The sequence below is a fragment of the Montipora capricornis genome, chromosome 1 (assembly GCF_036669925.1).
Source record: "Montipora capricornis isolate CH-2021 chromosome 1, ASM3666992v2, whole genome shotgun sequence".
Classification (NCBI taxonomy): Eukaryota; Metazoa; Cnidaria; class Anthozoa; order Scleractinia; family Acroporidae; genus Montipora; species Montipora capricornis.
This window is the reverse complement of record NC_090883.1, coordinates 10,370,889-10,396,923: the sequence shown is the minus strand read 5'-3', so window position 1 is coordinate 10,396,923 and position 26,035 is coordinate 10,370,889. Positions and strand designations below refer to the sequence as shown.

General features: G+C 36.9%; 3 long non-coding RNA genes and 1 pseudogene across 3 annotated transcripts; all 4 read right to left on the bottom strand.

Moving 5' to 3' along the window:
• Window positions 1–737: 737 nt before the first annotated feature.
• LOC138051402 (uncharacterized) lies at window positions 738–1,322 on the bottom strand. Its single transcript, XR_011132795.1, has 3 exons — window positions 1,244–1,322; window positions 910–1,053; window positions 738–761 (listed from the first exon to the last, which is right to left on the bottom strand). It is a non-coding gene; the product is annotated as an uncharacterized lncRNA (long non-coding RNA).
• A 9,712-nt stretch (window positions 1,323–11,034) lies between these two features.
• On the bottom strand, window positions 11,035–11,733 carry LOC138051395 (uncharacterized). The gene is made up of 3 exons (XR_011132792.1): window positions 11,609–11,733; window positions 11,275–11,418; window positions 11,035–11,123 (listed from the first exon to the last, which is right to left on the bottom strand). It is a non-coding gene; the product is annotated as an uncharacterized lncRNA (long non-coding RNA).
• Window positions 11,734–18,786: 7,053 nt separating this feature from the next.
• Window positions 18,787–19,483, bottom strand: LOC138051388 (uncharacterized). Its single transcript, XR_011132790.1, has 3 exons — window positions 19,359–19,483; window positions 19,027–19,170; window positions 18,787–18,875 (listed from the first exon to the last, which is right to left on the bottom strand). It is a non-coding gene; the product is annotated as an uncharacterized lncRNA (long non-coding RNA).
• A 3,065-nt stretch (window positions 19,484–22,548) lies between these two features.
• LOC138057200 (uncharacterized) lies at window positions 22,549–23,180 on the bottom strand (annotated as a pseudogene).
• Between the last annotated feature and the right edge of the window lie 2,855 nt (window positions 23,181–26,035).

Sequence of the window (26,035 nt, the reverse complement as noted above, 5' to 3'; positions counted from 1 at the left end):
TAATTAGTTCAATATGCTAATTTTAGCAATAACTAATGTCCTTAATGTAAAAAAAATGTCCTTAATGGCAATCTGCATTGTAAAGATCGTAGCAGCAGCTACCATTAAAATGCCCTCAGATGAATTACAAAAATAAATAATTGGCTTACTTGAAAAATCTTTTGACGAAAAGAAACATGGTGTTCTCATGATGACGTCATCAATTTGCTAACTTGCATAACACAAAAACTCAATTATCTCTGATATGAAAAAAGATGACTTCAAAGCTATGAAGGCCATTCTTCATCATTTTGAAAAAGTCTTTCGACTAGGCATATTCACTATTTTTTTTTAATTTCACAGGCACTTTAAAGTGAATCTCCAGGAGTACTAGGTACCTTTTATCCTTCTCACAAGTTCAGGCTCCAGACATGACATTGGAACTTTGAATCCTTTTGCCATTTTCGCTTTTTCTGGTTTTCTCTGCTTTATGTCTTTTATTGTGCAGGTCTCATCCTTGGCATACATCATTGATATACTGGACTTATTATCTGTTGCATGTTTCAAATAATTACTGACTTTCCTGTACAGAAAAAATGAGATAATTAGCCTTGTTGCTGGGTACTGTCACAGTGTTATGGGTGCATACAAACTTGTGGACAGGTTGACAGCTTGTGGTTACTTCATGTTGTATCCTCAATTGCACTGGAGCGTATTCCTATAGCGGCAACAAATTTTCCCTTGCAGGACACATTAACCACTGGATTTAGCCAGAAAAGAACCTGAGGAGGACAACATCCCGATTTAAATTAGTCATGGTCAGCTCAGGTTGTTCGGTGGGGCTAGAAAGTCTAACGACATTGTTGTGTTAATTACAGAATAATTAAGCTAGCTTGTGTGGACCCAAAGAATGATTGAAGTCAGTTATACCTTTATGTTGTCCTCTTCCAGTTTTGAAGATAAACTTTGTTGTAGTCTGTCCATCACATGCTCTTTTTTGAATGTCTTATTTTGTTGGACAACTTCTCTGATTGTATTTAGGGACATTGGTGCAACTCCAACTGAAGCATGAAACTGAAACCAACATGACTGGATTCAATAATTACATAATTAAGGTATCCAGTTACAGTATTAACAGAAACTAACAATGGCATTCATGCATTGTACTACCTTACTATGTAGTAGTGACTTGCTTGCCATATTCAATGATGTTGTCTGTATACGATGCATGAAAATTTAGGTTCATGATGTACAGTATACTCACAATTGCCTGAGTGAGAATAACTGTAGACATTCCCTTTGTCCACCTTGGTTGCATTTCTGGCAACAAGGAACTCAGTATCTCTCTTATGCTGTCACGGTAAACGGTAATCAGCTTTTCCCAAGTCTTATGGGTTTATCACCCAATTGCCGATCGTTTGCTTCTGCGGAGAGCCGTTTTGCCAACTCAAAACCCTAACAGGCAGGAAATAAGAAATCATATATGTCGTGAAGTGAACACCCTCATAATGTGGCAGTTGCAACTAAATACCATGCATCTTTTGTTTTAAAGGGTTAAAACTATGCATGTTGCAGACTGAAGTAATTGTTATTTCTTGCTGACTTGTTCGTTTCCCTTGTTTAGGGGTTGGACAAATTACTTCTGGTTTTTGTCAAAAGAACAAATACTCCAGACATGACTATAGTGTGCTTTTTCTGTACATTAGTCATGTTGTTTTCTTCATTTGTGAAGAGGACAACCGTTAATTTTTATCACACTCTTTGACTTACCTTCATAAAAAGTTTTCCTACTGTGTGGACTATATGAAGACCATTCCCTCTTACTTTGTGGAGTCAGTTTCTGCAATATCATCCACATCCATATTGATCCAAATTTAGTTTACTGAACCTTAATGTAAACAACAACAGAATTTCCAGTGTGTTGCCTGTTACATACGAAGACACTTACCTCTACGAAACTGTCAGTCAAACAGATTTCATTGTTTTCTTCACTAGTTTCTCTATTGGGTTCTCCACAGTCTAACAAATAAACAAAAAATGAAATGATTTTAAGTTAAATTTCTTCTCCGGCATGGTCATGGGTTGTGTATTGCCAGTAGCACTACAACTAAAATTTGCTCTTTTAAACCCGAAGGAATGCAGACTGCATTGAAATATACATTCAATGCCTATATTTCGAATTGCAATGTGAATGAAGATATTGCTATTCTTGTTTTTTCTTTGCAACAAGTGTCACGTAAAAAGGAGGTAAAACTTAGAACATGGAACAATGTTGATTTGATCCTCTCTTCTACTTTTTACCTCTCTCATGAGAATTATGAGAAATCTTGCATTCACATTTGCTGTAAGTTAGCTAGCTGGTCTCAGCTTTTGTAACACTTCCCTGATCATGAGTCTAAATCTCACAAGATTCTCTAACCTTGAAAGTAGTCCAAAAAATGTTTGCCAATTTGTTTCAAGTTATCCGAAAACCTATCAACATTTAATAAGCTTTCATGTGGAACTTCAGCTTCCTCTTTACTTGTTTCAGGAGAACAGTCATCTTCTTTGTCCTCAACTCCACAACAGATTGGAAGGAAATCGTTTCAAATTAGTTCAACATTAAATTCAATATTAATTAGTTCAATATGCTAATTTTAGCAATAACTAATGTCCTTAATGTAAAAAAAATGTCCTTAATGGCAATCTGCATTGTAAAGATCGTAGCAGCAGCTACCATTAAATTGCCCTCAGATGAAATACAAAAATAAATAATTGGCTTACTTGAAAAATCTTTTGACGAAAAGAAACATGGTGTTCTCATGATGACGTCATCAATTTGCTAACTTGCATAACACAAAAACTCAATTATCTCTGATATGAAAAAAGATGACTTCAAAGCTATGAAGGCCATTCTTCATCATTTTGAAAAAGTCTTTCGACTAGGCATATTCACTATTTTTTTTAATTTCACAGGCACTTTAAAGTGAATCTCCAGGAGTACTAGGTACCTTTTATCCTTCTCACAAGTTCAGGCTCCAGACATGACATTGGAACTTTGAATCCTTTTGCCATTTTCGCTTTTTCTGGTTTTCTCTGCTTTATGTCTTTTATTGTGCAGGTCTCATCCTTGGCATACATCATTGATATACTGGACTTATTATCTGTTGCATGTTTCAAATAATTACTGACTTCCTGTACAGAAAAAATGAGATAATTAGCCTTGTTGCTGGGTACTGTCACAGTGTTATGGGTGCATACAAACTTGTGGACAGGTTCACAGCTTGTGGTTACTTCATGTTGTATCCTCAATTGCACTGGAGCGTATTCCTATAGCGGCAACAAATTTTCCCCTGCAGGACACATTAACCACTGGATTTAGCCAGAAAAGAACCTGAGGAGGACAACATCCCGATTTAAATTAGTCATGGTCAGCTCAGGTTGTTCTGTGGGGCTAGAAAGTCTAACGACATTGTTGTGTTAATTACAGAATAAGCTAGCTTGTGTGGACCCAAAGAATGATTGAAGTCAGTTATACCTTTATGTTGTCCTCTTCCAGTTTTGAAGATAAGCTTTGTTGTAGTCTGTCCATCACATGCTCTTTTGTGAATGTCTCATTTTGTTGGACAACTTCTCTGATTGTATTTAGGGACATTGGTGCAACTCCAACTGAAGCATGAAACTGAAACCAACATGACTGGATTCAATAATTACATAATTAAGGTATCCAATTACAGTATTAAAAGAAAGTAACAATGGCATTCATGCAATGTACTACCTTACTATTTAGTAGTGACTTGCTTGCCATATTCAATGATGTTGTCTGTATACGATGCATGAAAATTTAGGTTCATGATGTACAGTATACTCACAATTGCCTGAGTGAGAATAACTGTAGACATTCCCTTTGTCCACCTTGGTTGCATTTCTGGCAACAAGGAACTCAGTATCTCTTTTATGCTGTCGTGGTAAACGGTAATCAGCTTTTCCCAAGTCTTATTGGTTTATCACCCAATTGTCGATCATTTGCTTCTGCCGAGAGCCATTTTGCCAACTCAAAACCCTAACAGGCAGGAAATAAGAAATCATATATGTCGTGAAGTGAACACCCCCATAATGTGGCAGTTGCAACTAAATACCATGCATCTTTTGTTTTAAAGGGTTAAAACTATGCATGTTGCAGACTGAAGTAATTGTTATTTCTTGCTGACTTGTTCGTCTCCCTTGTTTAGGGGTTGGACAAATTACTTCTGGTTTTTGTCAAAAGAATAAATACTCCAGACATGATTATAGTGTGCTTTTTCTGTACATTAGTCATGTTGTTTTTTTCATTTGTAAAGAGGACAACCATTAATTTTTATCACACTCTTTGACTTACCTTCATAAAAAGTTTTCCTACTGTGTGGACTATATGAAGACCATTCCCTCTTACTTTGTGGAGTCAGTTTCTGCAATATCATCCACATCCATATTGATCCAAATTTAGTTTACTGAACGTTAATGTAAACAAAAACAGAATTTCCAGTGTGTTGCCTGTTACATATGAAGACACTTACCTCTACGAAACTGTCAGTCAAACAGATTTCATTGTTTTCTACACTAGTTTCTCTATTGGGTTCTCCACAGTCTAACAAATAAACAAAAATGAAATTATTTTAAGTTAAATTTCTTCCCCGGCATGGTCATGGGTTGTGTATTGCCAGTAGCACTTCAAGTAAAATTTGCTCTTTTAAACCCGAAGGAATGCAGACTGCATTGAAATATACATTCAATGCCTATATTTCGAATTGCAATGTGAATAAAGATATTGCTATTCTTGTTTTTTCTTTGCAACAAGTGTCACGTAAAAAGGAGGTAAAACTTAGAACATGGAACAATGTTGATTTGATCCTCTCTTCTACTTTTTACCTCTCTCATGAGAATTATGAGAAATCTTGTATTCACATTTGCTGTAAGTTAGCTAGCTGGTCTCAGCTTTTGTAACACTTCCCTGATCATGAGTCTAAATCTCACAAGATTCTCTAACCTTGAAAGTAGTCCAAAAAATGTTTGCCAATTTGTTTCAAGTTATCCGAAAACCTATCAACATTTTAATAAGCTTTCATGTGGAACTTCAGCTTCCTCTTTACTTGTTTCAGGAGAACAGTCATCTTCTTTGTCCTCAACTCCACAACAGAGTGGAAGGAAATCGTTTCAAATTAGTTCAACATTAAATTCAATATTAATTAGTTCAATATGCTAATTTTAGCAATAACTAATGTCCTTAATGTAAAAAAAATGTCCTTAATGGCAATCTGCATTGTAAAGATCGTAGCAGCAGCTACCATTAAAATGCCCTCAGATGAAATACAAAAATAAATAATTGGCTTACTTGAAAAATCTTTTGACGAAAAGAAACATGGTGTTCTCATGATGACGTCATCAATTTGCTAACTTGCATAACACAAAAACTCAATTATCTCTGATATGAAAAAAGATGACTTCAAAGCTATGAAGGCCATTCTTCATCATTTTGAAAAAGTCTTTCGACTAGGCATATTCACTATTTTTTTTTAATTTCACAGGCACTTTAAAGTGAATCTCCAGGAGTACTAGGTACCTTTTATCCTTCTCACAAGTTCAGGCTCCAGACATGACATTGGAACTTTGAATCCTTTTGCCATTTTCGCTTTTTCTGGTTTTCTCTGCTTTATGTCTTTTATTGTGCAGGTCTCATCCTTGGCATACATCATTGATATACTGGACTTATTATCTGTTGCATGTTTCAAATAATTACTGACTTCCTGTACAGAAAAAATGAGATAATTAGCCTTGTTGCTGGGTACTGTCACAGTGTTATGGGTGCATACAAACTTGTGGACAGGTTCACAGCTTGTGGTTACTTAATGTTGTATCCTCAATTGCACTGGAGCGTATTCCTATAGCGGCAACAAATTTTTCCTTGCAGGACACATTAACCACTGGATTTAGCCAGAAAAGAACCTGAGGAGGACAACATCCCGATTTACATTAGTCATGGTCAGCTCAGGTTGTTCTGTGGGGCTAGAAAGTCTAACGACATTGTTGTTTTAATTACAGAATAAGCTAGCTTGTGTGGACCCAAAGAATGATTGAAGTCAGTTATACCTTTATGTTGTCCTCTTCCAGTTTTGAAGATAAGCTTTGTTGTAGTCTGTCCATCACATGCTCTTTTTTGATTGTCTTATTTTGTTGGACAACTTCTCTGATTGTATTTAGGGACATTGGTGCAACTCCAACTGAAGCATGAAACTGAAACCAACATGACTGGATTCAATAATTACATAATTAAGGTATCCAGTTACAGTATTAACAGAAACTAACAATGGCATTCATGCATTGTACTACCTTACTATGTAGTAGTGACTTGCTTGCCATATTCAGTGATGTTGTCTGTATACGATGCATGAAAATTGAGGTTCATGATGTACAGTATACTCACAATTGCCTGAGTGAGAATAACTGTAGACATTCCCTTTGTCCACCTTGGTTGCATTTCTGGCAACAAGGAACTCAGTATCTCTTTTATGCTGTCGTGGTAAACGGTAATCAGCTTTTCCCAAGTCTTATTGGTTTATCACCCAATTGCCGATCATTTGCTTCTGCCGAGAGCCATTTTGCCAACTCAAAACCCTAACAGGCAGGAAATAAGAAATCATATATGTCGTGAAGTGAACACCCCCATAATGTGGCAGTTGCAACTAAATACCATGCATCTTTTGTTTTAAAGGGTTAAAACTATGCATGTTGCAGACTGAAGTAATTGTTATTTCTTGCTGACTTGTTCGTTTCCCTTGTTTAGGGGTTGGACAAATTACTTCTGGTTTTTGTCAAAAGAACAAATACTCCAGACATGACTATAGTGTGCTTTTTCTGTACATTAGTCATGTTGTTTTCTTCATTTGTGAAGAGGACAACCGTTAATTTTTATCAGACTCTTTGACTTACCTTCATGAAAGTTTTCCTACTGTGTGGACTATATGAAGACCATTCCCTCTTACTTTGTGGAGTCAGTTTCTGCAATATCATCCTCATCCATATTGATCCAAATTTAGTTTACTGAACGTTAATGTAAACAACAACAGAATTTCCAGTGTGTTGCCTGTTACATACGAAGACACTTACCTCTACGAAACTGTCAGTCAAACAGATTTCATTGTTTTCTTCACTAGTTTCTCTATTGGGTTCTCCACAGTCTAACAAATAAACAAAAAATGAAATGATTTTAAGTTAAATTTCTTCTCCGGCATGGTCATGGGTTGTGTATTGCCAGTAGCACTACAACTAAAATTTGCTCTTTTAAACCCGAAGGAATGCAGACTGCATTGAAATATACATTCAATGCCGATATTTCGAATTGCAATGTGAATGAAGATATTGCTATTCTTGTTTTTTCTTTGCAACAAGTGTCAAGTAAAAAGGAGGTGAAACTTAGAACATGGAACAATGTTGATTTGATCCTCTCTTATACTTTTTACCTCTCTCATGAGAATTATCAGAAATCTTGCATTCACATTTGCTGTAAGTTAGCTAGGTGGTCTCAGCTTTTGTAACACTTCACTGATCATGAGTCTAAATCTCACAAGATTCTCTAACCTTGAAAGTAGTCCAACAAATGTTTGTCAATTTGTTTCAAGTCATCCGAAAACCTATCAACATTAATAAGCTTTCATGTGGAACTTCAGCTTCCTCTTTACTTGTTTCAGGAGAACAGTCATCTTCTTTGTCCTCAACTCCACAACAGACTGGAAGGAAATCGTTTCAAATTAGTTCAACATTAAATTCAATATTAATTAGTTCAATATGCTAATTTTAGCAATAACTAATGTCCTTAATGTAAAAAAAATGTCCTTAATGGCAATCTGCTTATAAAGATCGTAGCAGTAACTACATTGTACCATTAAATTGCCCTCAGATGAATTACAAAAATAAATAATTGGCTTACTTTTACAATCTTTTGACGAAAAGAAACATGGTGTTCTCATGGTGACGTCATCCATTTTGCTAACTTGCATAACACAAAAACTCAATTATCTCTGATATGAAAAAAGATGACTTCAAAGCTATAAAGGCCATTCTTCATCATTTTGAAAAATCTTTCGACTAGGCATATTCACAATTTTTTTAATTTCACAGGCACTTTAAAGTGAATCTCCAGGAGTACTAGGTACCTTTTATCCTTCTCACAAGTTCAGGCTCCAGACATGACATTGGAACTTTGAATCCTTTTGCCATTTTCGCTTTTTCTGGTTTTCTCTGCTTTATGTCTTTTATTGTGCAGGTCTCATCCTTGGCATACATCATTGATATACTGGACTTATTATCTGTTGCATGTTTCAAATAATTACTGACTTCCTGTACAGAAAAAATGAGATAATTAGCCTTGTTGCTGGGTACTGTCACAGTGTTATGGGTGCATACAAACTTGTGGACAGGTTGACAGCTTGTGGTTACTTCATGTTGTATCCTCAATTGCACTGGAGGGTATTCCTATAGCGGCAACAAATTTTCCCCTGCAGGACACATTAACCACTGGATTTAGCCAGAAAAGAACCTGAGGAGGACAACATCCCGATTTACATTAGTCATGGTCAGCTCAGGTTGTTCTGTGGGGCTAGAAAGTCTAACGACATTGTTGTTTTAATTACAGAATAAGCTAGCTTGTGTGGACCCAAAGAATGATTGAAGTCAGTTATACCTTTATGTTGTCCTCTTCCAGTTTTGAAGATAAGCTTTGTTGTAGTATGTCCATCACATGCTCTTTTTTGATTGTCTTATTTTGTTGGACAACTTCTCTGATTGTATTTAGGGACATTGGTGCAACTCCAACTGAAGCATGAAACTGAAACCAACATGACTGGATTCAATAATTACATAATTAAGGTATCCAGTTACAGTATTAACAGAAACTAACAATGGCATTCATGCATTGTACTACCTTACTATGTAGTAGTGACTTGCTTGCCATATTCAGTGATGTTGTCTGTATACGATGCATGAAAATTGAGGTTCATGATGTACAGTATACTCACAATTGCCTGAGTGAGAATAACTGTAGACATTCCCTTTGTCCACCTTGGTTGCATTTCTGGCAACAAGGAACTCAGTATCTCTTTTATGCTGTCATGGTAAACGGTAATCAGCTTTTCCCAAGTCTTATTGGTTTATCACCCAACTGCTGATCGTTTGCTTCTGCCGAGAGCCATTTTGCCAACTCAAAACCCTAACAGGCAGGAAATAAGAAATCATATATGTCGTGAAGTGAACACCCTCATAATGTGGCAGTTGCAACTAAATGCCATGCATCTTTTGTTTTAAAGGGTTAAAACTATGCATGTTGCAGACTGAAGTAATTGTTATTTCTTGCTGACTTGTTCGTCTCCCTTGTTTAGGGGTTGGACAAATTACTTCTGGTTTTTGTCAAAAGAATAAATACTCCAGACATGATTATAGTGTGCTTTTTCTGTACATTAGTCATGTTGTTTTCTTCATTTGTGAAGAGGACAACCGTTAATTTTTATCACACTCTTTGACTTACCTTCATGAAAGTTTTCCTACTGTGTGGACTATATGAAGACCATTCCCTCTTACTTTGTGGAGTCAGTTTCTGCAATATCATCCTCATCCATATTGATCCAAATTTAGTTTACTGAACCTTAATGTAAACAACAACAGAATTTCCAGTGTGTTGCCTGTTACATACGAAGACACTTACCTCTACGAAACTGTCAGTCAAACAGATTTCATTGTTTTCTTCACTAGTTTCTCTATTGGGTTCTCCACAGTCTAACAAATAAACAAAAAATGAAATGATTTTAAGTTAAATTTCTTCCCCGGCATGGTCATGGGTTGTGTATTGCCAGTAGCACTACAACTAAAATTTGCTCTTTTAAACCCGAAGGAATGCAGACTGCATTGAAATATACATTCAATGCCTATATTTCGAATTGCAATGTGAATGAAGATATTGCTATTCTTGTTTTTTCTTTGCAACAAGTGTCAAGTAAAAAGGAGGTAAAACTTAGAACATGGAACAATGTTGATTTGATCCTCTCTTCTACTTTTTACCTCTCTCATGAGAATTATGAGAAATCTTGTATTCACATTTGCTGTAAGTTAGCTAGCTGGTCTCAGCTTTTGTAACACTTCCCTGATCATGAGTCTAAATCTCACAAGATTCTCTAACCTTGAAAGTAGTCCAAAAAATGTTTGCCAATTTGTTTCAAGTTATCCGAAAACCTATCAACATTTTAATAAGCTTTCATGTGGAACTTCAGCTTCCTCTTTACTTGTTTCAGGAGAACAGTCATCTTCTTTGTCCTCAACTCCACAACAGAGTGGAAGGAAATCGTTTCAAATTAGTTCAACATTAAATTCAATATTAATTAGTTCAAATTATATGCTAATTTTAGCAATAACTAATGTCCTTAATGTAAAAAAAATGTCCTTAATGGCAATCTGCATTATAAAGATCGTAGCAGCAACTACCATTAAAATGCCCTCAGATGAAATACAAAAATAAATAATTGGCTTACTTGAAAAATCTTTTGACGAAAAGAAACATGGTGTTCTCATGATGACGTCATCAATTTGCTAACTTGCATAACACAAAAACTCAATTATCTCTGATATGAAAAAAGATGACTTCAAAGCTATGAAGGCCATTCTTCATCATTTTGAAAAAGTCTTTCGACTAGGCATATTCACTATTTTTTTTTAATTTCACAGGCACTTTAAAGTGAATCTCCAGGAGTACTAGGTACCTTTTATCCTTCTCACAAGTTCAGGCTCCAGACATGACATTGGAACTTTGAATCCTTTTGCCATTTTCGCTTTTTCTGGTTTTCTCTGCTTTATGTCTTTTATTGTGCAGGTCTCATCCTTGGCATACATCATTGATATACTGGACTTATTATCTGTTGCATGTTTCAAATAATTACTGACTTTCCTGTACAGAAAAAATGAGATAATTAGCCTTGTTGCTGGGTACTGTCACAGTGTTATGGGTGCATACAAACTTGTGGACAGGTTCACAGCTTGTGGTTACTTCATGTTGTATCCTCAATTGCACTGGAGCGTATTCCTATAGCGGCAACAAATTTTCCCTTGCAGGACACACTAACCACTGGATTTAGCCAGAAAAGAACCTGAGGAGGACAACATCCCGATTTAAATTAGTCATGGTCAGCTCAGGTTGTTCGGTGGGGCTATAAAGTCTAAAGACATTGTTGTGTTAATTACAGAATAATTAAGCTAGCTTGTGTGTACCCTGGAAAGAATGATTGAAGTCAGTTATACCTTTATGTTGTCCTCTTCCAGTTTTGAAGATAAACTTTGTTGTAGTCTGTCCATCACATGCTCTTTTTTGAATGTCTTATTTTGTTGGACAACTTCTCTGATTGTATTTAGGGACATTGGTGCAACTCCAACTGAAGCATGAAACTGAAACCAACATGACTGGATTCAATAATTACATAATTAAGGTATCCAATTACAGTATTAAAAGAAAGTAACAATGGCATTCATGCAATGTACTACCTTACTATTTAGTAGTGACTTGCTTGCCATATTCAATGATGTTGTCTGTATACGATGCATGAAAATTTAGGTTCATGATGTACAGTATACTCACAATTGCCTGAGTGAGAATAACTGTAGACATTCCCTTTGTCCACCTTGGTTGCATTTCTGGCAACAAGGAACTCAGTATCTCTTTTATGCTGTCGTGGTAAACGGTAATCAGCTTTTCCCAAGTCTTATTGGTTTATCAACCAACTGCTGATCGTTTGCTTCTGCCGAGAGCCATTTTGCCAACTCAAAACCCTAACAGGCAGGAAATAAGAAATCATATAATTATGTCGTGAAGCGAACGCCCTCATAATGTGGCAGTTGCAACTAAATACCATGCATCTTTTGTTTTAAAGGGTTAAAACTATGCATGTTGCAGACTGAAGTAATTGTTATTTCTTGCTGTCTTGTTCGTCTCCCTTGTTTAGGGGTTGGACAAATTACTTCTGGTTTTTGTCAAAAGAATAAATACTCCAGACATGATTATAGTGTGCTTTTTCTGTACATTAGTCATGTTGTTTTTTTCATTTGTAAAGAGGACAACCATTAATTTTTATCACACTCTTTGACTTACCTTCATGAAAGTTTTCCTACTGTGTGGACTATATGAAGACCATTCCCTCTTACTTTGTGGAGTCAGTTTCTGCAATGTCATCCACATCCATATTGATCCAAATTTAGTTTACTGAACGTTAATGTAAACAAAAACAGAATTTCCAGTGTGTTGCCTGTTACATATAAAGACACTTACCTCTACGAAACTGTCAGTCAAACAGATTTCATTGTTTTCTTCACTAGTTTCTCTATTGGGTTCTCCACAGTCTAACAAATAAACAAAAAATGAAATGATTTTAAGTTAAATTTCTTCTCCGGCATGGTCATGGGTTGTGTATTGCCAGTAGCACTACAACTAAAATTTGCTCTTTTAAACCCGAAGGAATGCAGACTGCATTGAAATATACATTCAATGCCGATATTTCGAATTGCAATGTGAATGAAGATATTGCTATTCTTGTTTTTTCTTTGCAACAAGTGTCAAGTAAAAAGGAGGTAAAACTTAGAACATGGAACAATGTTGATTTGATCCTCTCTTATACTTTTTACCTCTCTCATGAGAATTATCAGAAATCTTGCATTCACATTTGCTGTAAGTTAGCTAGGTGGTCTCAGCTTTTGTAACACTTCACTGATCATGAGTCTAAATCTCACAAGTTTCTTTAACCTTGAAAGTAATCAAACAAATGTTTGTCAATTTGTTTTAAGTTATCTGAAAACCTATCAACATTTAACAAGCTTTCATGTGGAACTTGAGGTTCCTCTTTACTTGTTTCAGGAGAACAGTCATCTTCTTTGTACTCAACCCCACAACAGATTGGAATGAAATCGTTTCAAATTAGTTCAACATTAAATTCAATATTAATTAGTTCAATATGCTAATTTTAGCAATAACTAATGTCCTTAATGTAAAAAAAATGTCCTTAATGGCAATCTGCATTATAAAGATCGTAGCAGCAACTACCATTAAAATGCCCTCAGATGAAATACAAAAATAAATAATTGGCTTACTTGAAAAATCTTTTGACGAAAAGAAACATGGTGTTCTCATGATGACGTCATCAATTTGCTAATTTGCATAACACAAAAACTCAATTATCTCTGAAATGAAAAAAGATGACTTCAAAGCTATGAAGGCCATTCTTCATCATTTTGAAAAATCTTTCGACTAGGCATATTAACAATTTTTTTAATTTCACAGGCACTTTAAAGGGAATCTCCAGGAGTACTCGGTACCTTTTATCCTTCTCACAAGTTCAGGCTCCAAACATGACATTGGAACTTTGAATCCTTTTGCCATTTTCGCTTTTCCTGGTTTTCTCTGCTTTATGTCTTTTATTGTGCAGGTATCATCCTTGGCATACATCATTGATATACTGGACTTATTATCTGTTGCATGTTTCAAATAATTACTGACTTCCTGTACAGAAAAAATGAGATAATTAGCCTTGTTGCTGGGTACTGTCACAGTGTTATGGGTGCATACAAACTTGTGGACAGGTTCACAGCTTGTGGTTACTTCATGTTGTATCCTCAATTTCACTGGAGCGTATTCCTATAGCGGCAACAAATTTTCCCCTGCTTAGCCAGAAAAGAACCTGAGGAGGACAACATCCCGATTTAAATTAGTCATGGTCAGCTCAGGTTGTTCTGTGGGGCTAGAAAGTCTAACGACATTGTTGTGTTAATTACAGAATAATTAAGCTAGCTTGTGTGGACCCTGGAAAGAATGATTGAAGTCAGTTATACCTTTATGTTGTCCTCTTCCAGTTTTGAAGATAAACTTTGTTGTAGTCTGTCCATCACATGCTCTTTTTTGAATGTCTTATTTTGTTGGACAACTTCTCTGATTGTATTTAGGGACATTGGTGCAACTCCAACTGAAGCATGAAACTGAAACCAACATGACTGGATTCAATAATTACATAATTAAGGTATCCAGTTACAGTATTAACAGAAACTAACAATGGCATTCATGCATTGTACTACCTTACTATGTAGTAGTGACTTGCTTGCCATATTCAGTGATGTTGTCTGTATACGATGCATGAAAATTGAGGTTCATGATGTACAGTATACTCACAATTGCCTGAGTGAGAATAACTGTAGACATTCCCTTTGTCCACCTTGGTTGCATTTCTGGCAACAAGGAACTCAGTATCTCTTTTATGCTGTCATGGTAAACGGTAATCAGCTTTTCCCAAGTCTTATGGGTTTATCACCCAATTGCCGATCATTTGCTTCTGCGGAGAGCCATTTTGCCAACTCAAAACCCTAACAGGCAGGAAATAAGAAATCATATATGTCGTGAAGTGAACACCCCCATAATGTGGCAGTTGCAACTAAATACCATGCATCTTTTGTTTTAAAGGGTTAAAACTATGCATGTTGCAGACTGAAGTAATTGTTATTTCTTGCTGACTTGTTCGTCTCCCTTGTTTAGGGGTTGGACAAATTACTTCTGGTTTTTGTCAAAAGAATAAATACTCCAGACATGATTATAGTGTGCTTTTTCTGTACATTAGTCATGTTGTTTTTTTCATTTGTAAAGAGGACAACCATTAATTTTTATCACACTCTTTGACTTACCTTCATAAAAAGTTTTCCTACTGTGTGGACTATATGAAGACCATTCCCTCTTACTTTGTGGAGTCAGTTTCTGCAATATCATCCACATCCATATTGATCCAAATTTAGTTTACTGAACCTTAATGTAAACAACAACAGAATTTCCAGTGTGTTGCCTGTTACATACGAAGACACTTACCTCTACGAAACTGTCAGTCAAACAGATTTCATTGTTTTCTTCACTAGTTTCTCTATTGGGTTCTCCACAGTCTAACAAATAAACAAAAAATGACATGATTTTAAGTTAAATTTCTTCCCCGGCATGGTCATGGGTTGTGTATTGCCAGTAGCACTACAATTAAAATTTGCTCTTTTAAACCCGAAGGAATGCAGACTGCATTGAAATATACATTCAATGCCTATATTTCGAATTGCAATGTGAATGAAGATATTGCTATTCTTGTTTTTTCTTTGCAACAAGTGTCAAGTAAAAAGGAGGTGAAACTTAGAACATGGAACAATGTTGATTTGATCCTCTCTTATACTTTTTACCTCTCTCATGAGAATTATCAGAAATCTTGCATTCACATTTGCTGTAAGTTAGCTAGGTGGTCTCAGCTTTTGTAACACTTCACTGATCATGAGTCTAAATCTCACAAGATTCTCTAACCTTGAAAGTAGTCCAACAAATGTTTGTCAATTTGTTTCAAGTCATCCGAAAACCTATCAACATTTAATAAGCTTTCATGTGGAACTTCAGCTTCCTCTTTACTTGTTTCAGGAGAACAGTCATCTTCTTTGTCCTCAACTCCACAACAGACTGGAAGGAAATCGTTTCAAATTATTTCAACATTAAATTCAATATTAATTAGTTCAATATGCTAATTTTAGCAATAACTAATGTCCTTAATGTAAAAAAAATGTCCTTAATGGCAATCTGCATTATAAAGATCGTAGCAGCAACTACCATTAAAATGCCCTCAGATGAAATACAAAAATAAATAATTGGCTTACTTGAAAAATCTTTTGACGAAAAGAAACATGGTGTTCTCATGATGACGTCATCAATTTGCTAACTTGCATAACACAAAAACTCAATTATCTCTGATATGAAAAAAGATGACTTCAAAGCTATAAAGGCCATTCTTCATCATTTTGAAAAATCTTTCGACTAGGCATATTCACAATTTTTTTAATTTCACAGGCACTTTAAAGTGAATCTCCAGGAGTACTCGGTACCTTTTATCCTTCTCACAAGTTCAGGCTCCAGACATGACATTGGAACTTTGAATCCTTTTGCCATTTTCGCTTTTTCTGGTTTTCTCTGCTTTATGTCTTTTATTGTGCAGGTCTCATCCTTGGCATACATCATTGATATACTGGACTTATTATCTGTTGCATGTTTCAAATAATTACTGACTTTCCTGTACAGAAAAAATGAGATAATTAGCCTTGTTGCTGGGTACTGTCACAGTGTTATGGGTGCATACAAACTTGTGGACAGGTTCACAGCTTGTGGTTACTTCATGTTGTATCCTCAATTGCACTGGAGCGTATTCCTATAGCGGCAACAAATTTTCCCCTGCGGACACATTAACCACTGGATTTAGCCAGAAAAGAACCTGAGGAGGACAACATCCCGATTTACATTAGTCATGGTCAGCTCAGGTTGTTCTGTGGGGCTAGAAAGTCTAACGACATTGTTGTTTTAATTACAGAATAAGCTAGCTTGTGTGGACCCAAAGAATGATTGAAGTCAGTTATACCTTTATGTTGTCCTCTTCCAGTTTTGAAGATAAACTTTGTTGTAGTTTGTCCATCACATGCTCTTTTGTGAATGTCTCATTTTGTTGGACAACTTCTCTGATTGTATTTAGGGACATTGGTGCAACTCCAACTGAAGCATGAAACTGAAACCAACATGACTGGATTCAATAATTACATAATTAAGGTATCCAGTTACAGTATTAACAGAAACTAACAATGGCATTCATGCATTGTACTACCTTACTATGTAGTAGTGACTTGCTTGCCATATTCAGTGATGTTGTCTGTATACAATGCATGAAAATTGAGGTTCATGATGTACAGTATCCTCACAATTGCCTGAGTGAGAATAACTGTATACATTCCCTTTGTCCACCTTGGTTGCATTTCTGGCAACAAGGAACTCAGTATCTCTTTTATGCTGTCATGGTAAACGGTAATCAGCTTTTCCCAAGTCTTATGGGTTTATCACCCAATTGCCGATCATTTGCTTCTGCGGAGAGCCATTTTGCCAACTCAAAACCCTAACAGGCAGGAAATAAGAAATCATATATGTCGTGAAGTGAACACCCTCATAATGTGGCAGTTGCAACTAAATACCATGCATCTTTTGTTTTAAAGGGTTAAAACTATGCATGTTGCAGACTGAAGTAATTGTTATTTCTTGCTGACTTGTTCGTTTCCCTTGTTTAGGGGTTGGACAAATTACTTCTGGTTTTTGTCAAAAGAACAAATACTCCAGACATGACTATAGTGTGCTTTTTCTGTACATTAGTCATGTTGTTTTTTTCATTTGTGAAGAGGACAACCGTTAATTTTTATCAGACTCTTTGACTTACCTTCATGAAAGTTTTCCTACTGTGTGGACTATATGAAGACCATTCCCTCTTACTTTGTGGAGTCAGTTTCTGCAATATCATCCACATCCATATTGATCCAAATTTAGTTTACTGAACCTTAATGTAAACAACAACAGAATTTCCAGTGTGTTGCCTGTTACATACGAAGACACTTACCTCTACGAAACTGTCAGTCAAACAGATTTCATTGTTTTCTTCACTAGTTTCTCTATTGGGTTCTCCACAGGCTAACAAATAAACAAAAAATGACATGATTTTAAGTTAAATTTCTTCCCCGGCATGGTCATGGGTTGTGTATTGCCAGTAGCACTACAATTAAAATTTGCTCTTTTAAACCCGAAGGAATGCAGACTGCATTGAAATATACATTCAATGCCTATATTTCGAATTGCAATGTGAATGAAGATATTGCTATTCTTGTTTTTTCTTTGCAACAAGTGTCAAGTAAAAAGGAGGTGAAACTTAGAACATGGAACAATGTTGATTTGATCCTCTCTTATACTTTTTACCTCTCTCATGAGAATTATCAGAAATCTTGCATTCACATTTGCTGTAAGTTAGCTAGGTGGTCTCAGCTTTTGTAACACTTCACTGATCATGAGTCTAAATCTCACAAGATTCTCTAACCTTGAAAGTAGTCCAACAAATGTTTGTCAATTTGTTTCACGTTATCCGAAAACCTATCAACATTAATAAGCTTTCATGTGGAACTTCAGCTTCTTCTTTACTTGTTTCAGGAGAAGAGTCATCTTCTTTGTCCTCAACTCCACAACAGACTGGAAGGAAATCGTTTCAAATTATTTCAACATTAAATTCAATATTAATTAGTTCAATATGCTAATTTTAGCAATAACTAATGTCCTTAATGTAAAAAAAATGTCCTTAATGGCAATCTGCGTTATAAAGATCGTAGCAGCAACTACCATTAAAATGCCCTCAGATGAAATACAAAAATAAATAATTGGCTTACTTGAAAAATCTTTTGACGAAAAGAAACATGGTGTTCTCATGATGTCGTCATCAATTTGCTAACTTGCATAACACAAAAACTCAATTATCTCTGATATGAAAAAAGATGACTTCAAAGCTATGAAGGCCATTCTTCATCATTTTGAAAAAGTCTTTCGACTAGGCATATTCACTATTTTTTTTTAATTTCACAGGCACTTTAAAGTGAATCTCCAGGAGTACTAGGTACCTTTTATCCTTCTCACAAGTTCAGGCTCCAGACATGACATTGGAACTTTGAATCCTTTTGCCATTTTCGCTTTTTCTGGTTTTCTCTGCTTTATGTCTTTTATTGTGCAGGTCTCATCCCTGGCATACATCATTGATATACTGGACTTATTATCTGTTGCATGTTTCAAATAATTACTGACTTCCTGTACAGAAAAAATGAGATAATTAGCCTTGTTGCTGGGTACTGTCACAGTGTTATGGGTGCATACAAACATGTGGACAGGTTGACAGCTTGTGGTTACTTCATGTTGTATCCTCAATTGCACTGGAGCGTATTCCTATAGCGGCAACAAATTTTCCCTTGCAGGACACATTAACCACTGGATTTAGCCAGAAAAGAACCTGAGGAGGACAACATCCCGATTTAAATTAGTCATGGTCAGCTCAGGTTGTTCGGTGGGGCTATAAAGTCTAAAGACATTGTTGTGTTAATTACAGAATAATTAAGCTAGCTTGTGTGTACCCTGGAAAGAATGATTGAAGTCAGTTATACCTTTATGTTGTCCTCTTCCAGTTTTGAAGATAAACTTTGTTGTAGTCTGTCCATCACATGCTCTTTTTTGAATGTCTTATTTTGTTGGACAACTTCTCTGATTGTATTTAGGGACATTGGTGCAACTCCAACTGAAGCGTGAAACTGAAACCAACATGACTGGATTCAATAATTACATAATTAAGGTATCCAGTTACAGTATTAACAGAAAGTAACAATGGCATTCTTGCATTGTACTACCTTACTATGTAGTAGTGACTTGCTTGCCATATTCAGTGATGTTGTCTGTATACAATGCATGAAAATTGAGGTTCATGATGCAGTATACTCACAATTGCCTGAGTGAGAATAACTGTAGACATTCCCTTTGTCCACCTTGGTTGCATTTCTGGCAACAAGGAACTCAGTATTTCTCTTATGCTGTCACGGTAAACGGTAATCAGCTTTTCCCAAGCCTCCTTATGCATCAATCAATTCCAGCAGAGCCAATCTCCCCCCCCCCTCCCCGGGCTAACCCCTGGGCATTATCATTTTTTAAAAAAATGTCTAATATTCTGGGGTGGGGATGAAGAAAGAGGGCAAATGCCCCGCCCCCGGGATCGTCGCCTTCCAATACTTCTGCAGTTTTTTTTAATCAGTGAATAAAACGGTCAACTGTTCAGTATTTTTATGCAACGGTATTGAAGACTTCAAGGACAACAGTACTGAGACATCCGTTTTGGAACTCAACACGATTAAGATAACTGTCTCCACTACATCTGGTAGTAACCATAGTGATCTTTGTTGGTCTTGCAACGTGCCGCTCAGTCCACAAAAATTGAACTTCATGATGAACGGGCCCTTCATCAGCCCCACCATCTACTCTTACGCATTCAATTTCTTTTGCAGCTTCCTCACCATCGCTTAGAAAGATGTGTTTTGAGACGTCAAGCTTTTCGACTTTTTGCAAGTCAGCGGCATGCTGAGCAGGACTCTTTTCATGCAAACCTGATGCTTTCACAAACCCAATGCACACTCATCTGAGGTTGATGTTTTAGGGAAGTTGTAACTTGTTACCTTAAGCTGTGCTGAGTACTTGTTCAAAAAGTCAGTTCGTGTGGTGGCACTTGGTTTCACTGACAATGTTGGAAGGTTCTTGTGCGTGTAAGTGGAGTCTAGTCTGAACCCTGCCTGATCATCTCCGACCGGCTCCATTTATAATCAGGATTGTACTTGATTGAAAAACACTTCCTAGCTCTCTGATACTTTACGTTAGCTACCACTTTGTACTGTTTGCTCGAGAGTCGCCTTCTGTGCCTAGAAACACAGAGCTGTACAACTGTGCCGTAGCTAAAATGCCTCCCATAAAGTTCTTTTAACTTCTCTTGGATCTTACTAAACGTTACTCTTTTCGTTTTCTTCTGATCGCCAGAAAATGTATACACCCCGGTTCTTCGCCAACTGTCCGCTCCAACATCACTTTCCTGAACAAAACTTTCAATAACCTCTCCTATGTCAGGATGAGTATCGATAATGGTCTTAGTAGACTGTGACACCTTCCGTAGGAATCGCTGTGCTTCAATTTCTTTCTTTGCTTTCTTACGTAACTTCTCATCGATCTGTTTGAGTTTCAGGCGTATTTTCTCGCCTTGTGCTACTGGTATTGCTTCTTCATTATATTCATCGTCAATTGAATTGTTTGAAGAATCTGAAATTCTCGCCACATCGGCTTCTTTTTTGACGCAAATGTTTCAGATATGCAAGACGAGAGTGCTCGGTCAATCTTTGCTCCTCTTCATCCAATCCAAGTTCCGGTAACTGTCTAGCAAAGTCCATTAAAAATTGATCAAAAACTGCTGAAGTATAACCTTGATTTTTGAACTGCTCTTCCAAAAGTGTCACAAAGGCAAACCAGTTCCACGATACTTCTCTTAACTTGTATAAGACAACAACAGAATTTACATCAATGACAGGTGCATCCTTCAAGCTCCCATCTGGTTTTCATAACATTTTCAGGGGGCATTCACATCAAGAGCTGGAACATTCCAGCGGTCATCAGGTCTAGCATCTCTTTCAGAGTTTGTTGCGGGACGGTAATGCTCTTCTGCCAAATGATCTTTCTTCTGAACCTCTATAAGTTCATTTGTGTTCATCTCTCCGTCAAGGGCACTATCAAGACTTTCCAGGGAGACTTCTGTGTCATCGGAAAAATCTGAACCACCTGATTCGGAGCTATCTGACAAGATACCCTTTGGATCCACTCCGCAAGAAACCAAGTACACTCTCTTTTCTTCCTTTGCTAAGGTCTTACTCTTACTTTGGATTTCTTTTGCAGTCTTTGATGCAGCGCTAACTTTGTCTTACCTCTTCTTCAGACGGCTTATTCCATACAGTTTACTTGCCTTTCTTTTAGACAAGTTGTAACTGCTGCATATTGTATGTTTAAGAATTTCTTTCTCAGGTTCACTTTGTGTGGCAAAGGTCAGTAGCGAGTTGAAATCTGCACGAGAGGTGTAGTTTATCTCCTGAGGAGAATGCCTCAAAGTGATCTCCCTTTTCGCTGTTTCGTAGTGAGCCCCTTGTAAGTAATCTTTTTCAACCAAGTAAACTCTGTTATCGACCGTTATCACGGCCAGGGGCATCTGTAGCAATCTCCGTTGTGCCTTCTCGCAATCGTAGGGCATGCCATCAAAGGAACTGTTCCACACGAAAGGCAAAGGAACCACCTTACTCTTCAAGACCAACCTTGCAGCATCTATCATGGGTTTACATGAAAGGCAATGTTTATGATTTGAATGGCATTTTGCCTCCTTGGCCAACACATATTCAGAACGGGTTAGTCCTTTAAACAAACTTTTGCGTATCTGTTCTGAAATTTTTTGATGATTTGTGTCAGTAAGTTTTCTCCTTTCCTGCGTTGTGAGAATGTATATAGACTTTTCTAACTCTGATTCCTTATCCGGATCAAATGCTTTCTGGGGACATTAATCTATAAAAAATGATTATCAACACCTCCACTACTGGCACTGCTGGAAACCATCTTTATTCCAGACTCTTCACTGGTTTTCTCATTATCCACTACTTCATCACCAACAATCGCACACATCACCCCCTTTACTCCAGACACTTTATCCTTTTCTTCACTGGTCTTCTTATTATCTGCTACTTCATCACCGACCGTCGCACACGACGCCACCTTTACTCCAGACATCTCACTTTTCTCGTCATCAATCTTTTTATCAGACACTGGCTTATCTTGAAGCACCACACATGGCGCTTCCTTTACTCCATGAATTTCAACCATTTCGCCACCAATCTTCTCATCGTCCGCAACCTCCACTCCAACCACAATACTCTTGGCAGTGATGTCTTTAAAATCCAACCTTCTCTTTTTTGAAGCCACTTCCACGCTCTCTTTGCAGTCATCTTGATTGGGATCGCTGGCCATCTTGACTCGTAGAAAGGACCTTATGTCGACTTTGGTTGCACTGACTGTCGATGTTGCTGTTGCTGTGAGGAGGAAGAGGAGGAGGAGGTGGTTTTTCATGCCATGTAAGTTAAATGCTTTGCTTGCTTTTTTTGAAGATCGGAGAGCTTTTTTTGTACTTGTTGTCTTTCAACTAACCTAGCACGCAACTCTTTGTGCAAACTTGCGCATGTTTCGTATTCCTTTAAATAATTTGCATGCGCAACTTCCTTTTGTTTATTTGTGCTTTGCGCTGTTAGCGACTGAAGTTCCACAGAAAGGAAGTTGATCTCTTTGGATCTGTCATCAGTTGACTGTTTTTTGCTTTTGGGTACAGACGTCTCGGACTCGGGAAATTTTGATCTAGAACCGGTTTTCTTACGGTAGACAAAGGTTTTCCTTGCTTCTGCTTCTGCTTCAGCGCTTGTTTTTAAGGATGCTCTGTCGTACATTTTATTTGGCGACTTCAAGGCTCTGAATCTGCCGTAAATTTTTGATTGTTCTTTGATATTCTCTTCTTTAAGTGGTTTTTGAGACGGTTTGTCACTTACAGGGATGGGGATTGATAGGATTGAACATCTTCAGTCACAACAACAGGCGTAGTGCTACCCAAAGTAAAATCCACTTTAGGGGATCCAGTCTCCAGGTTATTAGCAATTTGCTTAAACTTCTGATTAAACTTGAGCAACAAGCCCTGTTTTGGGATCATGGCCTTCAAGGAATCTCTATCCAGAAGGCTGAAAGCATCTCCATCAATTTCATTCTCTAGAATAAAGGTTCAACATACGAAAGATGAAAAAAAATGCAAACAGCTACAAACGTATTATAGATTTTCAAATTAAATAAATTTCTGCGTGAATGATTTGTCATCACGTTTCACTGCAATTTAATTTTCTTGCGTTGTCAATTGTATGATAAAAACGCACATATTGCTATAAAGAGCAGAACTGGCGTTGGAATTCGTACTGCTCTAAAAAATATTTCAAAGCCATTTAACAACAAAAAAGTCAGGAAGCTTTAGGAAACTTCATTATAGTATTATATGAAAAACTGTGCTGGGATTGCGGGAGACATGCCATGCTCCCAGCCGCATTTGTCTGTCAAGAATCAAGACATCTTAAATGATCTTTCATCGCATTTTACGCTCGCAAGATCTGTCTTGAAGATCGCATCATTTGAATTTCCAACCCTTCAGTGTTTCATATAACTCCGCTTTCATGAATTAAAAATTGCTAGGCTAGTTTTGAATGTGAAATGCAAAATAGCCGTGTTCACGTTGGTGATCGTTTTTTGATAAACCAAATATAGTTCGCCCTGTCGCTGTGAAGAATCAAGACATTTTAAATGATGTTAAATCGCATTTTAAGCTCGCAAGATTTGTCTTGAAGATTGCATCATTTGAATTCGCAAACCTTCTGTATTTTAAGTCCACTTTCATGAACTTAAAAATTGCTAGGCTAGTTTTGAATGCGAAATGCAAAGTAGTCTTCACGTCAGTGACTGTTTTGTGATATTAGTTCACCTTGTCGCTTTTATATATTCATATGTTTGCAAGAATAAATGAAGAAAAAGCTAAAATTGAGAAAATATACCTTTTAAAACATCCACAAGTTTTTCGAGTCCGTGACGAACAAGCCAGTCATTAACGAAGGCCTCATTTTTTGCGGTAAACTCTTCCATCATTAAAATGGACTTAATTGAAAGTGGAGTTAATTCGAAAACACGTGTGTCAAATGCCCATGGGTTGGCCCGGGTAGGCTAATGCCCAGCCCCCGGGCCACGATAAAATTGGGAATGCCCAATCCCTTCAAGGGATTTTTAGTTGCTTGGCACTCTTGTTCAGTCCTTGCTTGTCCTCACACGAAAATGGAGTATGTACATATTTAAATACAATTATGCGTCCTTCTGCGTTTCACTATGTATCAAAATATGCTATCACAGAATAATAGTCAACTCAAATTGTAAGGAATTATTAATAAAAAGGCACTAAGGCAAACTGTCTTTAAAACCCTAGTACAATGTGACATTAATTTTACAGTATGATAGCAAACAGTGAAAAAATCTACATTACACAGAAACTGCACTTTGACTCTGATCACCACCAGCAAGCATCGTTGGGTGGCTTCTGTCGCCCACTCCTTGTGCCCTAGCAAGTATGTCCAGTGTGAGGGATTTTCCCACCTTTTGCACATCTAGATTTGAATGCATTATCCCAATAGAACTCTCATGTAAAAAAATCGATAATGTAAAACTTCAGTGTCAGATACTAGTGGCTGAAAAGCAAACACAACAGCTGAGACAAAATTGACTTACTCCAGGATTCTTCATCATGTATCCGAAGGAGCCTGGAGAGGACAAATGAAGAGGCGAGTTTCATTGACATGGTGTTTGCAGAAAATCCATTGCATGCCCAAATAAACCTGTGTAATCAGAGAAAAGCTCAATTTTCAAATTTCTCCATTATACACGTATGCATGAGTAGATTGCTATGGAACAAAAAATATACTTTTTAGATCTTCAGTTTAAATTACTAAAATTGCAGTCTAGTAAAATATTACAAAATATGGTTTGCATGATAGTTAACTTTCATAACCGGCTTATCCTTTTATCTTCAAACACATGAAAACAGCAACCGGCCGAGCGGGAGCCGTCTCTTGTTCGCGACTTTCACTGAAAACAAAATCGTCTTGAGTTATAGTTAACATTTCATATCTGACAATAAAGCAGCTAGGAAACGTTTTCAACTGAGTACAAAAAGGTTTGGAAATTGGAAATGGAGAAATTTTGTTCAGTGTGGACGACTAATACTGCGCTTTTACGAGTGTGTTCAAGCATGAAACATGCAGGTTTCAGGGACACCCAACGTCAATTTCGGAAACTATCTTTTCGGGAGACGATTAGAGATCTAGAATTTTAGGAACATTTGTTTTAAAATTTCTTGTTTCCTGCCTGTCCTGGGATTTTCGAACATCTAAAAAATGGAATAATTGCCCATTTTTAACAGATTTTTACCTTAAACAGGTCACCTAGAATTTTCGGGAGCCTTTTTTTCTGGCTGAAATTTTCGAAAAGGTAACTTACAGCTAGGAAATCTGAACGGATGAAAAATTTTTAGGGGATAAAAATATGCCAATATGTACCATTTAAATACTAAAATACGTTTAACAATGCTGTGTTAAATGGTTTTGAACTATATTCTCATTGGGTGCCCCTAAGGTTTCTCCAGACAAACCGTCTACATTACCGCCTAGGCTTCAAAAAAATTTGTTTGCACCCAAAACTTGATTGTTAAGGCTATTCACTTTTTCAAATTAAAGGAAACACGTTAATAAAACGAAGATTATGGCATTATTGTAGCAGTTTGTCAATTGTCTATTGTCGCAGATGAGCTACAAAGTTTGTCGTATCTATAACAACCTCAAGCCTAGCATTTTCGTCTCTGGTACCTCCTAGGTACAAGTTTTCAGCAACAAACAGCAAGACAGACGTTGACCGTGAAGTATGCCTGGACATGTCGACTGACATCCATCTTCAATTGTTCCGGGCAGTTCTCTTACTACCGAC